This window comes from Mobula birostris, chromosome 15 (assembly GCF_030028105.1).
Source record: "Mobula birostris isolate sMobBir1 chromosome 15, sMobBir1.hap1, whole genome shotgun sequence".
Taxonomy (NCBI): domain Eukaryota; kingdom Metazoa; phylum Chordata; class Chondrichthyes; order Myliobatiformes; family Myliobatidae; genus Mobula; species Mobula birostris.
Genome location: NC_092384.1, coordinates 78,914,933 through 78,931,221, shown reverse-complemented (window position 1 = coordinate 78,931,221; position 16,289 = coordinate 78,914,933).

Genomic DNA, 16,289 nt, shown 5'->3' with positions numbered 1-16,289 from the left:
GAAATAGTAGGGGACAGAGGGTCCAGTGAGATGGAGGAACTGAGCGAAATACTTGTTAGTAGGGAAGTGGTGTTAGGTAAATTGAAGGGATTGAAGGCAGATAAATCCCCAGGGCCAGATGGTCTGCATCCTAGAGTGCTTAAGGAAGTAGCCTAAGAAATAGTGGATGCATTAGTGATAATTTTTCAAAACTCGTTAGATTCTGGACTAGTTCCTGAGGATTGGAGGGTGGCTAATGTAACCCCACTTTTTAAAAAAGGAGGGAGAGAGAAACCAGGGAATTATAGACCGGTTAGCCTAATGTCGGTGGTGGGGAAACTGCTGGAGTCAGTTATCAAAGATGTGATAACAGCACATTTGGAAAGCGGTGAAATCATCGGACAAAGTCAACATGGATTTGTGAAGGGAAAATCATGTCTGACGAATCTCATTGAATTTTTTGAGGATGTAACTAGTAGAGTGGATAGGGGAGAACCAGTGGATGTGGTATATTTGGATTTTCAAAAGGCTTGTGACAAGGTCCCACACAGGAGATTAGTGTGCAAACTTAAAGCACATGGTATTGGGGGTAAGGTATTGATGTGGATGGAGAATTGGTTAGCAGACAGGAAGCAAAGAGTGGGAATAAACGGGTCCTTTTCAGAATGGCAGGCGGTGACTAGTGGGGTACCGCAAGGCTCAGTGCTGGGACCCCAGTTGTTTACAATATATATTAATGACTTGGATGAGGGAATTAAATGCAGCATCTCCAAGTTTGCGGATGACATGAAGCTGGGTGGCAGTGTTAGCTGTGAGGAGGATGCTAAGAGGATGCAGAGTGACTTGGATAGGTTGGGTGAGTGGGCAAATTCATGGCAGATGCAATTTAATGTGGATAAATGTGAAGTTATCCACTTTGGTAGCAAAAATAGGAAAACAGATTATTATCTGAATGGTGGCCGATTAGGAAAAGGGGAGGTGCAACGAGACCTGGGTGTCATTATACACCAGTCATTGAAAGTGGGAATGCAGGTACAGCAGACGATGAAAAAGGCGAATGGTATGCTGGCATTTATAGCGAGAGGATTTGAGTACAGGAGCAGGGAGGTACTACTGCAGTTGTACAAGGCCTTGGTGAGACCACACCTGGAGTATTGTGTGCAGTTTTGGTCCCCTAATCTGAGGAAAGACATCCTTGCCATAGAGTGAGTACAAAGAAGGTTCACCAGATTGATTCCTGGGATGGCAGGACTTTCATATGAAGAAAGACTGGATGAACTGGGCTTGTACTCATTGGAATTTAGAAGATTGAGGGGGGATCTGATTGAAACGTATAAAATCCTAAAGGGATTGGACAGGCTAGATGCAGGAAGATTGTTCCCGATGTTGGGGAAGTCCAGAACAAGGGGTCACAGTTTGAGGATAAAGGGGAAGCCTTTTAGGACCGAGATTAGGAAAAACTTCTTCACTCAGAGAGTGGTGAATCTGTGGAATTCTCTGCCACAGGAAGCAGTTGAGGCCAGTACATTGGCTATATTTAAGAGGGAGTTAGATATGGCCCTTGTGGCTACGGGGATCAGGGGGTATGGAGGGAAGGCTGGAGCGGTGTTCTGAGTTGGTTGATCAGCCATGATCATAATAAATGGCGGTGCAGGCTCAAAGGGCCGAATGGCCTACTCCTGCACCTATTTTCTATGTTTCTATGTTTCTATGAAAACTGTTTCTGAATCGCTTCAGGCTTCTGTAACAAAGAGAAGAGGGCATGTCCTGGGTGGTGGGGGTCCTTAATGATGGACACCACTTTTTTGAGGTATGCACCTTGAAGATGTCCTGGATATTGCAGAAGCTAGAACCCATCCATGATGGAGCTGATTAATTTTCCAGCTTTCTGTAGCTTCCTTTAGTCCTGATAGTAGCCCGCGCCCCTCCCCCCCCATACCAGGTAGTGACGCAGCCTGTCAGAATGCTCTCCACTGTACATCTACCGAAGTTTTTCAGTGCTTTTGGTGACAAACCAAACCTCCTCAAAGCCCTAATGAAAAATAGCCACTGTTTTGCCTTCTTTATAGCTGCATTGATATGTTGGGACCAGGTTAGATCCTCTGAGATATTGATATCCAGGAATTTGAAATTACTCACTCTCTCCACTTCTGATCCTTCTGTGAGGATTGGTTTGTGTTCCCTCGTCTTACCGGTTCTGAAGTCCACGATCAGTGCTTTGGTCTTACTGACATTGAGTGCAAGGTTGTTGCTGCGGCACCACTCAACCAGCTGATAGATCTCACTCCTGTACCCCCTCTCGCCTCCATCTGAGATTCTGTGAACAATAGTTGTCTTGTCAGCAAATTTATAGATGGGGTTTAAACTGTGCCTAGCCACATTGTCGTGGGTATAGAGAGAGTAGAGCAGAGGGCTAAGCACACACCCCTGAGGTGCGCCAGAGTTGTCAACACGGTGGTAATGTTATTACCAATCTGTACAGATTGTGGTCTTCCAGTTCGGAAGTTGAGGATCCGGTTACCGAGGGAGGTACGAAGGCCCAGATTCTGTAGCTTTTCAATCAGGACTGTAGGAATGATGGTGTTAAGCGCAGAGCTATATTCAATGAACAGCATCCTGACATAGGTACTTGTATTGTCCAGGTGATCCAAGGCTGTGAGCAGTGTCAATGTAATCATGTTCGCCATAGACCTATTGTGGCGATAGACAAACTGCAGTGGGCACAGGTCCTTGCTGAGGCAGGAGTTCATTCTAGCCATGACCAACCTCTCAAAGCATTTCATTACCATAGATGTGATGCTATTGGATGGTAGTCATTAAGGCAGCTCACTTCTTCTTGGCATTGGTATAATTGTTGACCTTTTTGAAGCAGGTGAGAACTTCTGACCGTAGCAGTGAGAGGTTGAAAATGTCTTTCAATACACCCGCCAGATAGTTGGCATAGATTTTCAGAGCCTTACCAGGTATTCCTTTGGGGCGTGTCGCCTTGTGAAGGTTTACCCTCCTGAAAGACAGCCCGATGTTGGCCTCCGAAACAGAGGTCACAGGGACACTGGGTGCTGCAGGGATCCTCATAGCTGTTGTTTTATTCTCCCTTTCAAAGTGAGCATAAAGGGCATTGAGCTAGTCTGGGGGTGAAGCATCACGGCCATTCATGATGTTAGGTCTTGCTTTGTAGAAGAAATGGTCTGCAAACCCTGCCAGAGATGACATGCACGTGATTTTGCCCCCAGCTTCACTCGGGATAGTTTCTTCGCTCTTGAAATAGTCCTCCGCAAGTTATCCCTGGTTTCCTTGTACAGATCCGGGTCACCTGGCTTGAATGCCACAGCTCTAGCATCAGCAGATTCGAAACTTCTGGTTCATCCACACCTCTTGATTTGGGAATGTACAGTGAGTTTCTGTGGGCACACAGTCATCCACACGGGTTTTAATGAAGTCAATGACAGGGGTAGCATGCTCACTCAGACTTAAAGATGAATCCCTGAATACTGTGCACTTACAGGATTGTTTTGCATTGGTGGACTGGACAGTACTCAGGGATTCATCTTGTCCATACCTTCTTGGTCCTCACGTCTGGTGCTGCAATCTTAAGTCTCTCCCTATACTCAGGGAGTAGAAATACAGCCAGGTGATCAGGCTTCCCAAAGTGAGGGTGTGGAATATCATGGTGAGCATTCTTGATGGTGGTGTAACAGTGGTCCAGTGTGTTGTTTCCTCTGGGGTATTACCTAGAGACTCGTTGATAATAATTACTTAGGGATTTTTATCAAGCTGGCCTGGTTAAAATCCCTCAAAATGATGGGAAGGCATCAGGATGTGTTGTTTCATGCCTGATGATTACATCGCTCAGCTTGTCTGGAGCCTGTTTGCCACTGGCCTGAGTTGGCATGTACACTGCTACCAAAATCTCCCGCAACAGGTAAAATGACAAGCACTTGATTGCGAGGTGTTCCAAGTCTGGTGAATAGAACTGGGACAACACCACCATGTTTGTACACCATGAAGAATTGAGTATGAAGTAACCTCCCCTGCCCTTGGCTTTAAAAGACTCAACGGTCTTGTGAACCTGTAAATCTGAATCGCTGCATTTGGAACGGAAGGGGTTAACCAAAATTCCGTGAAACAAGAGACACAAGTGGTCCTAATGTTCCTCTGGTACGGTACCCTAGCTCTTCAATTTTATTTACTGGAGCTTTTGCCAGCAAGTTATTGGAAGGTATTCTAAGGGTCTGGATGTATAAGTATTTGGATAGCCATGGACTGATTAAGGATAGTCAGCATGGCCTTGTGCATGGTAGGTCATGCCTAACCAATTTTATAGAGTTTTTCGAGGAAGTTATCAGGAAAATGGATGAGGGAAAGGCAGTGGATGTTGCCTACATGGACTTCAGTAAGACACTTGGCAAGGTCCCTCATGGGAGGCCGGACAAGAAAGGTCAGTCTCTCGGGATTCAAGGTGAGATAGTAAATTGGATTAGACATGGGCCTTGTGGGAGAAGCCAGAGGGTGGCAGTAAAGGCTGGCCTCTCTGACTGGAGGCCTGTAACTAGTGAAGTGTCGCAGGGATCAGTGCTGAGTCCTTTGTTGTTTGTCATCTATGTCAATTACCTGGATGATAATGCTGTTAACTGGATCAGCAGATTTGCGGATGACCCCAAGATTGGGGGTGCGGTGGACATTGAGGAAGGCCATCATGAATTGTAGAGGGATCAGCATCAGCTGGAAAAATGGCTTATAAATGACAGATGGAATTTAATGCTGACAAGTGTGAGGTTTTGCACTTTGGTAGAACTAACCAGAGTAGGTATTATAGTGAACGGTAGGGCACAGAGGACTGTGGTAGCACAAAAGGATCTGGGAATACAGGTGCATAACTCGTTTAAAGTGGCATCACAGGTAGAGAGGGTCATAAAGAAACTCTTGGCACATAGGTCCTCACAAATCAATGCACTAAGTGCAGGAGATGGGATGTTGTGTTGAAGTTGTATAAGACATTGCCAAGACCTAATTTGGAGTATTGTGTTCAGTTTTGGTCACCTACTTACGGAAAAGATATGAAAAAGGTTGAAAGAGTATCTCAGTTGTACAGCAGCTGATAGGAAATCACTTCAGCAGGTCGTCTCTAGTACACAGAAGACCATTGGGACACAGCTCCCAGTCCTGGAAGACACCTACAGCTCTCACTGCCTAAGGAAAACTTCAAGCATCTGTATGGACAATACACACCCATGCAATCATCTGTTTGAACTTCTTCCGGGAGACTGCGCCTGTCTGTAAATGGAGTAGCAGCAGTTTTTGTGCTGCTCTTAGTTCTGTTCCTTTCCCTCTAGTTTAAACTTCGAATTTAATATTTTTATTTGCTGATTCTTGAGGGGGAACAATATATCTATGTCTATGAGGAGTGGGCAGAACTTGTCTGAACCTAGTGATAAAGGTAATGGGAAAGGAAAGGTGCAAAAGGAAAGATCAGATGAAATGCCACCATGGGCTGAAGATATCGTTCGGACGCTGAATTCAATTAAAGATCAGAATGGATCAATTAAAGACCAACTGGAAAAGAATAGTAATGAAATGAAGTCGTTTCTGGGAAAACTTAAAGACCTGGAAACTCAAGTTATTACACACGAAGAGGAATTGAAGATAACCAAGCAAAAAATGTTTGAAGCTACACCTCATTTGGAAAGATATCAAAATAAGCTTATAGACCTGGTCTTGCCGAAGGAATATATGAATTGTTGGGCTGCAAGAAGGAGCTGAAGATGGAGATTTAACTGCTTACTTTGGTAAGCTTTTTCATACCTCATTTCCTACCATATTATCACAGCCACCTACTATAGAAAGAGCACACAGAGCTTTTACTTCAAAATCTAAAGATCCAAATAAACCAAGGTCTGTTTTGGTTTGTTTTCATCACTTTAAAATTAAAGATCAAATAATGCGACAGGCAAGAAAACAGAGAGTTTTAGATTTAAGGAATCTGAGCTCCGTTTTTATGAGGATTATCCAAAGGAGGTAATGGAACAAAGATCAAAATTTGCTCTGGTAATGAAACAGGCATATGATAAGAAACTGTTCCCTTCCTTGCGTTACCCGACAAGAATTAAAGTTTTTCCTCCTAATTCTCCTCCTCGTACATTTTTTGATCCAAAAGCTGCACTGGACTTCATTCAAACTATACCTGTTGCCGCTGCTGAATGAACTGTCTGGAAGGTTGTTTGGTTATCTGTATATTATAGGCATTTCGGAAAGAAGATTTATGAAGGTTACTTGGATATTTCATTGAGAGACTATTAAAAGAAGATAAGGAAATTTGTTCATTATTGCATATTATTGGTTTTTTTTAGAAAGAAGATCTATGGTTCAAGTATGACTGTTTAAATGGTTATTCGGACATTCCACTGAGAAAAAGAAGATAAAGAAACTTGATCCTTTAACCTAATATCTGGTTTGATGTTTTTTTTGTTTCTTTCTTAATTAATTAATTGGTAGTTTTTCCTACTAATGGGGCTTCTTTTTATATGTATACTTAGGGGAGGGTTCAACTACTTATAATATTATTAGTTGGTATTTTTGAAAATTTAGTTGGGTTAAATATGCTATTAACTTTTTTTCTGCTTTATTATAGCATCTTATAAAAGAATTCAAAGCTTTTTTTTAGGGATTTAATGTTAAATTTAAAAATGGCGCTGGTTTTTCTTTTTAAGGGATAACATTATTATTGTTCTTTCTCGTTTAAAAAAAGATTAAATATAAGCATGGGACAGTTTGTAGTTGCTGGAAAGTAAACACTTTCCTTCATTGAGACCTTGTTGTTCCTCTTACAAGGTCAGTGGGTTTTGTTTTTTTTTAACTGGGGCTGGGGGAGAGAATCTTTAAAAATTTTTTGTACAGACAGAGCGGTCTCTGGCTTCGTATTCTATCATAGCGTGCCTGCTTTTTTTGGGCTATGGGGGGAGGGGGTGGGGTTAGAGTTGGGGTTTTTTCCCCATTGGGTGGTTCCAGAGCATGTGTGTTTTCTATGTGGTTGTATTCTTCATCACCGCCATTTTTGATCATCCTGTATTGGTATGTGCTCTGCGCATGTGTAAAGTAGAATAAAATTAAAGTATGGTATTTAAATAGATTAATGTAATAAGTGTGAATATACGTGGTTGGAATCATCCTATCAAACGAGAAAAGACTTTTAAAATCATTAACCGATTCCAACCTGATATAATTTTTGCCCAAGAGACACATATCAGGGTGGGAGATCAAAACAGATTTTTTGGATGGTGGAGGAGTTTGCAGTTTCACTCCACTTCTCAGAGTGTGTCCATCTTTGTTAAATCCAATATATTTACTCAAGAGGATATTAAGTCAGATTTTAATGGTAGATTTTTAATTGTTAAAGGAGTAATCTGTAACAGAAAAGTTGTTTTGGTCAATTTGTACGGACCTAACTTAGATGATCCTTCTTTTTTTAAAAAAGTATTTGCTTTACTGCCTGATTTAAATGAATATATGTTGATAATGGGTGTGGATTTTAATTGTTGTTTAAATCCTTTGATTGACAAGCGCTCAACCAATCAGCAACTTCCAAAGCGCTCCGCGTCACTTATTAACTCCCTTTTGACTAATTTTGGATTGATTGAATTATGGAGATATCTACACCCTGATAACAGAGAATATTCTTTCTTTTCACATGTTTATAAAAAATATTCGAGGATCGATTAATCGATCCTCGCTTCTTGCTTAGTGTTAAAAACTGCGAATATGACACTATTGCTATATCTGATCATGCACCTCTGAGTTTGTCTTTTGAATTTGATGATGTCATTCTTGCCCGTCCACCTTGGCGCATGTCTCAGACATTATTGCAAAACTCTGACTTTGTCAGCTTCATTGAAACCCAGATAAAATAATTTTTTTCTTTTTAATGATGTAGGGGGTACATCTAAATTAATCATACGGGATACAATTAAAGCATTTTTACGTGGTCAGATCATTTCTTATTCAGCTAAGCTTAAAAAACAGACTAAAGTAGAATTAGATAAGATTTCAAAACAAATTAAAGACTTAGATAATATTTATGCAATTTCCCCTAATATTGATTTATTCAAACAAAGGGTGGAACTGCAATCATAATATAATCTATTATTAACTCATCCTATTGAAGGCTATTTGTTTAAGTCAAAGAGCCAATTTTATATGTTTGGAGATAAAAGTAATAAACTGCTTGCATCTCAATTAAAAACGGCTACAGCCAAAAGGCAAATCATGAAAATCTGTAGGAAAGATGATACCCTGGCTTGGGGATATGAAGAAATTAATAAGATTTTTCAAAATTTTTATACTGAACTTTATAAATCTCAATGTCCAGTAGATTCTTCTAAAATGAATGCTTTCTTACGAAGGATTGCTTTTCCTAAAATTTCTGTTGAGGATCAAAAACTCTTGATGCCCAAATTACTGAAGCTGAAATTCATAAAGCTATTTTTTCAATGCAATCTAGTAAGGCCCCTGGACTTGATGGCTATCCTGGAGAATTTTATAAAAAATTTGGAAAATTGCTTTCTCGCTATATGTTGGAAATGTTTAAGGATTCTTTTGTGAAAGGTGATTTACCCTCTACTTTCTATGAGGCTTCTATTTATTTAATTATTAAAAAGGATAAAGATCCTACTGATTGTGCCTCATATTTCATTACTGAATGTCGATGCTAAGATTCTGTCAAAGATAAAGATCCTACTGATTGTGCCTCATATTTCATTACTGAATGTCGATGCTAAGATTCTGTCAAAGATAATGGCCAATCAGTTGGAGAATATTTTGGGTAAAATTATTTTTAAAGATCAAACAGGCTTTATAAAGGGTCATTATTCTTTTTCAAATATTCGGAGATTATTTAATATTATATATTCGTCCTCTTTTAAAACTTCACAATGCGTTCTCTCTTTGGATGCTGAAAATGCGTTCAATCGAGTTGAATGGAAAAATTTATTTAATGTTTTAGAGAAATTTGGCTTAGGCGTTAATTTTAATAATTAGATTAGAATGATATATAAAACACTATTGCTACTGTTATTACTAATAACTGTAGGTCTCCTTTTTCTCAGCTTTCACGGGGGACAAGGCAAGGCTGTCCATTAAGTCCTTTGTTATTTAATTTAATATTAGAACCCCTTGCTATTGCTCTTCATGAAGCTAAAGATATTTATGGGATTTTTGTAAATGAGACCATTCATAAGATCTCTCTTTACGCTGACGATTTATTGGTTTATATATCCAATCCCGAGGAATCTATTCCTGCCTTGCTAAAATTATTTAATGAATTTGGAGATTTTTCAGGATATAAAATAAATTTTAATAGAAATGAACTGTTTCCTTTAAATGAATCTGTTTCTATATATAATACCACTCCTTTCAAAGTCATGGATTCTTTTAGATATTTAGGTGTTACAATCACTAAAAAATATAAGGAGCTAATTTTGTTCCCTTGGTAGACTCTATGAAGTATTTATTTAGTAGATGGAGTCCACTTACCTTTTCACTTGTTGGTCGCATCCATATAGTCAAAATGATGATTTTACCAAAATTTTTATATTTATTTCAGAATATCCCTGTTTTTTTGACTAAGAAGTTTTTTGATTGGATTGATTCTATTATTTTATCTTTTAATTGGAATAATAAAAGACCAAGAATTAGTAAATGTCACTTACAAAAGTTGAAAAAGGATGGAGGTCTCGCTATGCCTAATCTAAGAATGTATTACTGGGCTGTTAATGTGCGATACATGTCCTTTTGGTTACATTGGGTTGATAAGAATGATCGGCCAATTTGGGTAGACTTGGAATTGAAAGCTGTGAAACAGTTTCATTTAACCTCGTTATTGGGAGCTGCTTTACCTGTATAATTAGCTAAAGTTGCTAATTTAAATTTATACCCTGTGATTAAGTATTCTTTACAAACTTGGCTCTAGTTCCGCAATTTTTTTAATCTTAAAAAATTTAAACTTTGTAGTTTAATTTATCGAAATTACTTTTTTAAGCCTTCTTTGAGTGATCCAATTTTTTTACTTTGGAAAAAAAAGGTATTAATTCTTTTTGGGATTTATTTAAAGAAGATAGACTGATGTCTTTTGAACAATTAGTTGATAAATATTCTCTTTCATACTCACACTTTTTACAATACCTTCAAGTTAGACATTTCTTACAAAAATATTTAAGTAATTTTCCTTACATATTGGATGCTGACCTGTTAGATACTATTATGAGTATGAAGGGTTCTATTGGAAAAATTTATAATTTACTATTACAATGGGATAAGCGTCCTTTATTTAAGATTAAACAAGCTTGGGAAAAGGAACTTAATTTGACTTTTATGATGGAGGATTGGACGCGAATTCTGAAGCTGGTTAACTCTTCTTCGATCCATGCTAGTCATTCACTGATTCAATTTAAAATTGTGCATTGTTACCATTTGACGAAGGAGAGATTGTCTAAAATATTCCCTAACGTTGATAGTTATTGTGATAGATGTAAAACTGAGACAGCTACATTGAAACACATGTTTTGGTCTTGTTCTATACTGGAACAGTTCTGGAACTCAGTTTTTTCAACAATTTCTAAAGCACTTAAAATGAATTTACATCCTAACAAATTAACTGTGCTTTTTGGAATAATTCCTCAAAATATCCATGGTATCTCTTTGTCTGACCAACATGTTATTGCATTTGTTACATTGACAGCTAGGAGGGCCATTTTGTTGAAGTGGAAGGACACATCGGCTTCCACTTTGTCACAATGGTTCTCTCAAGTGATGCTATGTCTTAGTTTGGAGAAAATTAGAAGTCGAACCTTTGAACCTATGTTTGATTTTGAGAAAAGATGAGGTTCATTTGCTCATTATTATCATTTGAGTTAACTGATAGATTTCCTCCATGATCTAATTGTAAATTTTTGGTACATTTTCTTTTCTTGCTGGCGGTTTGATGTTTATCTTTAGAAGCTTTTTGTATGATGCATGGCTCCGGGGTTGAACACCTAATGGGTTTTTTTCTCACTTTTTCTTGCTTAGTAGGGTTTTTTCCCATTTTTTTAATCACCAAAATTTTTTCGATCTTTAAAATAATGTTTTTTTCCTTGAGACATTGTAAGTGTTGCACTCTTGTTAATTTTGAATAATAATAATAAAAAGATTTGAAAAGAATATAACTTCTTCCATGTAGCAGACGTTATAAGATTTTCTATGCCTGCACTTCTAGACTGAAAAATAGCTTTTTCCCCAGAGCTATAATTGCTCTGAACCAATGAATCAAGCATCATCCATAAATTTGTTATGTTGCTACTTTAATACTGGTTTTGTGGCTGTCATGCATCTGACTTATGCTTTTGTACTGCTGGACATTGCTTGTACTGGCTGGTTACTTGATTTTATTTATTGTTTATTTTATTTGTTGTTTAATAGCATTGAGTATGAGAGTTGCAAACTCATTTTCGCTGTATTGGTGCATGACAAATTGTCCTATGCAATGACAATAATGGTATTTCATTTCAAGAATGCAGAGAAAATTAACAAGGATTTTGCTGGGTCTGGAGGACCTGAGTTGTAAGGAAAGATTGAAAAGATTAGGACTTCATTCTTTAGAACAAAGAAGATTGAAAGGCTTTTGATAGAAGTATACAAAAACCATGAGGGATATAGATAGGGTAATTGCAAGCTGGCTTTCTCCATTGAGGTTGTGTGAAAGGTGAGAAGATTAAGGGGAACATCAAGGGAAATTTCTTCACACAGAAGGTCATGAGATTGTGGAATGAGCTGCCAGCATAAGTGGTCGATGCATGCTCAATTTCAACATTTAAGAGAAGTTTGGATAGGTACATGGATAGTAGGGATGTGGAGGGTTATGGTCCAGGTGCAGGTTGATGGGAGTAGGCAGTTTAAATGTTTTTGGCAAGGACTAGTTGGGCTGAGTGGCCTGTTTCTGTACAATACTTCTCTATGACTCTATTCCTGGTTTGACTACACTTGGAATATTGAGCTAAGTTCTGGTCACATGATTTTAGAAAGGATTTGGAAGTTTTGGAGAGAGTGCAGAGGAGAACTACCAGGATGCTACCTGGATGAGAGAGCATCTCTTATGAGGATAGGTTGAGCGAGCTCAGGCTTTTCTCCTTGGAGTGGAGGAGGATGAGAGGTCACTTGGTAGAAGTATACAAGATGATAAGAGGAGTAGTTCAAGTCGATAGTGAGAGATATTTTCCCCAGATGGAAATGACTGATGTGAAGGGGTATAATTTTAAGGTGATTGGAGGAAAGTATGAGGGGGATGTCAGAGATAGGTTTCTGTTTAGAATGGTGGGTGTATGGAACACCCTGCCACGGGTGGTGGTTGAAGCAGATACATTTGGGACATTTACGAAACTCTCAGATAAGCACATGGATGATAGAAAATAGGAGGGTATGTAAGAGAGGTGGGTTAGACTGATCTTGCATTAAAAGATCAGCACAACTTCATGGGCTGTATTGCATTTTATGTTCTAATCCAAACCTCTGCTTTTCACTTGTGGGAGAATTTCGACTGAGGGGACACCATTACAGGGCAGGGGGCAATAAATTATAGCGGAATTTCCTTTTGCAGAGGTGCTGAATTTTGCACTGAACACGAGGCTGCATCACCAGACTAATGGTTATAAAATCAATTGCTTTGTCCACTGTGGCCGTCGGAAGGTCCCGGTTTGCCGGTCATTTTCAGTTCCCTTTCCCACCTCCCCATTTCCACACACACCTGCTGTACAGTGTGTGCTCGCAACCTCCTCTACTTCCGAGATGAGGCTAATTGCAAACTGGAGAAGCTGCACCTCACTTTTTGCCAGTGTTGTCTGCAACCTGAGGACACGAGTGTTGGATTCTCCAGCCTCTGGACACTGTTACCCCTCTGTCCCTATCTGACCTACTTTTCACTTCCCCATCACCCTATTTCTTCCCCTTCCAGCTACACCATCGGCCCTTCATCCACACACCCCTCCCACTGGGACCCCTCCCCATACTGTTCCATCTGTCCTGCCCATTTGCCTCACTTGGTTCCATGCTCCACCCTCCTCTCTTATCAGATCCCACCATCTCCAGTCCTTTGTCACCTCCACCTGTCACCTCCCAGACTCTGTCACTGTTCCTACTCTCCCCTCATCCATTTGTTCAACATTCCTCCTCACCTGGGTCCACCCACACCTCCCAGCCTCTGTCACTATTCCCACTCTCCCCTCCTCCATTTGCCCAACACTCTTCCTCACCCGGATCTACCCATCATTTCCCGGCCTTGGTCACTATTCCAACTCTCCCTGCCTCCATCTGCTTATCACCCCTCCTCAGCTGGATCCACCTATCACCTTCCAGCCTCGGTCACTATTCCAACTCTCCTTGTCTCTATCTGCTTATCACCCCTCCTCAGCTGGATCCACCCATCACCTCCCAGCCTCAGTCACTATTCCCACTCTCCCTTCCGCCATCTGCCTGCCGTCCCATTTTACCTGGATCCACCCATCACCTATTTGTTTCACTCTTTCCCTCCATATTTTTACAATGGATATCTCCCTCTATCTTTCAGTCCAGACGGAGGTTCTCAATCCAAGACATTGAGAGTCCTATTCCCTCCACAGATGCTGCCTGACCTAGTGAGTTCCTGCAGCCTCTTGTGTGTTGCTCTAGATGTAGATGTATATATAAGGTAGTTTCACTTGCCTGTGATTGGTCCATGTCTCTCTAAAACAGGGACCAATGGACCCCTATGTTAATGGTAGGGGTCCATGGTAGAAACAAGACTGGGACCCCCTGCTCCAAACCTTTCCTATCCATACAAGTTCATCAGGTCAGGCAGCACCTACAGAAATGAATCAACAGTCAACAGCTCAGGCCAAGATTGTTCATCAGGACTGGTAATTTCTATTCTTCTATTCCCCACTCTGCCCTCTCACCTCTTCTCTTCATCTGCCTATCACATCCCCCTGTTGACCCTCATCTTTCTTTTTCTCCCATGCTCCACTCCCCTCTCCTATCAGATTCCTTCTTCTCCAGCCCTTTGCCTTTCCCACCTATCATCTTCCAGCTTCTTACTTCATCCCCCTCCTCCTGGCTTCACCTATCACCTTCCAGCGTGTACTTCTTCCCCTCCGCCCTTCTTATTGTGTCATCGTCCCCCTTCCTTTCCGGTCCCGATGAAGAGTCTCGGCCCAAAACGTCGACTGTTTATTCATTTCCACTGATGCTGCCTGACCTCCAGCATTTTGTGTGTATTCCTCCTGAAACTTTCTTGTACCCTCTCCAGATTAATTTACAACAGTCTGACTGTCTTCCAGTTCACTGTTAATCAGACTAGTTATTAACTAAATTTAACTTCCACACATAAATCCTGGGTCCCCACTGCCCCAATAAAAACATACAAGAAGCTTCTGTCTTCTTCCCCCTTCCTCTCCAGTACCAATGAAGGGTCTTGGCCTGAAACATTGACTGTTTATTCCTCCCCATAGATGCTGCCTGATCTGCTGAGTTCCTCCAGCATTTTGTATGTGTTGTTCTGGATTTATAGCATCCGCAGAATCCCTTGTGTTCTTGTACTTGCCCAGTGTCTTTTAAGTGTTGTTAATGTACCTGTCTCAACTACAGAGTGCAATCATTCCAACGATGTGCCTTGACTTTATATAAAGACACCACTCATTCTACTACGCTCTGAGAGATAAAACCTGAGACTGCCCAACCTCTTCCAACACATCAGGCCTTTGAGTCATGGCAACATTCTCATAAAGACAAGAGATTCCACAGATGCTGGAAACATTGAGCAACTCACACAAAATGCCGGAGGAACTCAGCAGGCCAGGCAGCATGTACGCAAAAGAGTACAGTTGATGTTTCGGGCCCAGACCCTTCGGCAGGACTTGCTGGAAACAACCCACACAAGGTACTGGAGAGAGAGATGCTGAAGGACACCACGGTAGGGTAACAGTTAGTGTGACACTTTTATAGCTGGGGGCATTCCAGAGTTCAGAGTTCAATTGCAGTACCACATAAAAGGAGTTTGTACACTCTCCCCGTGACGGCTTGGGTTTCCTCCAGGTGCTACAGTCTCCTCCCGCAGTCCAAAGACGTATCAGTTAGGAGGTTAATTGGTCATTGTAAATTGTCCTGTGATTAGGCTGGGTAAATGAGGGGGATTGTTGGGTGGTGTGACTCACTGGGCCAGGACGGCCTGTTGGGTGGTGTGGTTTGTAGGACTGGAAAGGCCTGTTGGGCGGTGTGCTTTGTAGGACTGGAAAGGCCTGTTGGGTGGTGTGGTTTGTAGGACTGGAAAGGCCTGTTGGGTGGTGTGGTTTGTAGGACTGGAAAGGCCTGTTGGGTGGTGTGGTTTGTAGGACTGGAAAGGCCTGTTGGGTGGTGTGGTTTGTAGGACTGGAAAGGCCTGTTGGGTGGTGTGCTTTGTTGGGCTGGAGGGGCCTGTTGGGTGGTGTGGTTTGTTGGGCCAGAAGGCTTGCTGAGTACTGTAGCTCTAAAAACTACAAATTATTGTTAAATAAACTTAACATGTCAGACTTTGCTATCTACATTAAACCTATGCCCTCTGGTTTTTGACATTCCATCCTGGGAAAAGGACTGCATCTATTCTATCAGTTCATCTCCTATTTGATATATTTCTATCAGCTCTCCCCACGGCTCTGACAATCCAAGTTTGTTCAACTTCTCCTTGAAACTAATAGTCTCTCTAATCCAGGCAGCAGCCTGGTGAACCTCTTCTGCACCCTTCCCAAAGCCTCCTTCAACCTTCCTACGATGGGGTGACCGGAGTAGCACTAGGCCTCAAGCCTTGGGTTTACCTGCTGCAGCAGTCCAGATGGGGAGATGCCGGAGGTGGTGTGGCGCGGATTGAGGGCTGGCACCGCCTGTTGGTGCTGCCCCCTAGTGTTCGCTCGGTGGAAGACAAGCTGGATTGCGTTTGTGCATACGTTCGTCTGCGGACTGCTGAGAACTGCTTGTTCTTGCCGACAACACCCATGCATCATCAGTTTACAGGACATGTCACTTAGGGACTTGGGCTACTGTATATTTTTTTGTGTGACTCTATGTTTACTGCTCTCTTATAGAATCAGAACCAGGTTTATTATCACCAATGTGTGTTGTGAAATTTGTTAACTTAGCAGCAGCAGTTCAGTGCAATACATAATATAAAAAAATAAATAAATTCCAGTATATTTATATTGAAGACATTAAAAATATGTGCTATATGTGCTTGGTGCTGTGATTGACTGTTGACATTGTATTTCACAATTGGCCCCGAAGGA